The sequence below is a fragment of the Euprymna scolopes genome, chromosome 27 (genome assembly GCF_053919585.1).
Source record: "Euprymna scolopes isolate OS-2025 chromosome 27, ASM5391958v1, whole genome shotgun sequence".
In the NCBI taxonomy this organism is placed as follows: Eukaryota; Metazoa; Mollusca; class Cephalopoda; order Sepiida; family Sepiolidae; genus Euprymna; species Euprymna scolopes.
Genome location: NC_136508.1, coordinates 98,991,381 through 98,992,193, shown reverse-complemented (window position 1 = coordinate 98,992,193; position 813 = coordinate 98,991,381). Strand labels below are relative to the sequence as shown.

At 35.9% G+C, this 813-nt stretch overlaps 1 non-coding gene across 1 annotated transcript; it reads right to left on the bottom strand.

The window, feature by feature from the left end:
• Window positions 1-516: 516 nt before the first annotated feature.
• On the bottom strand, window positions 517-589 carry Trnar-acg (transfer RNA arginine (anticodon ACG)). Its single transcript has one exon. It is a non-coding gene; the product is annotated as a tRNA-Arg (tRNA).
• Window positions 590-813: the final 224 nt, after the last annotated feature.

Genomic DNA, 813 nt, shown 5'->3' with positions numbered 1-813 from the left:
AAGTTTCCAAATTAAATGATTCTGTACATATAAAGTGAGTATAAATACCAAATACATATTTTTATAAGATAATTAGATAAGAAGACGCAATATTCGAGATAAGGAATTTATATAATAATAAAAATTTCAACAATCTCGCTGTTGCTTCTTTTATTTCTTTCACTATTTTTAAACGATAACCTACTCTTAATCCATAAGCACTCTTGGTATTGGATTATAAATTCGATATTTGGCGGTTTAAAAATAACAACCAATTGCACAATTACTAAAAAAATAATGTATTTCGTGCTAGCGGCTGCGCCGAGCTAGCACACACAACGTCGTGTAAAGCACACAATAAAGTAAACTCAACATCAAGTACACTCAACATCGTCTTTCAATCAACGCTTACGCTTTGAGTCGGATTATGGGAAATTCCTATACACATAAAACAAAATCACTGAAAAAACAAAAATACCCTAACCAAGGGTAAGGGTAATGAGTAAACGTTGGATAAAATGATAGGTAAAATTATTACGAACTTGCAAGGATTCGAACCTGGAATCTTCTGATCCGTAGTCAGACGCGTTATCCATTGCGCCACAAGTCCTGCCGTATGCCGAAAGATGTTTTTTTTTACACAGTGGTCACCACTTATCAAGGCCCGGAAGCCACTCAGGGGTAATGGTTATTGCAAATACATTACGTTAGTGTGGAGAGTTGATGAAGTGTTTACTTAAGGAGGCGGTTCATTAGAAATTTGTTAACGTTGTACTTGAAGACATCCAAGTTGTAGTCCGGTGGGAAGCAGGCAGACGGAACAGAGTTTCACAT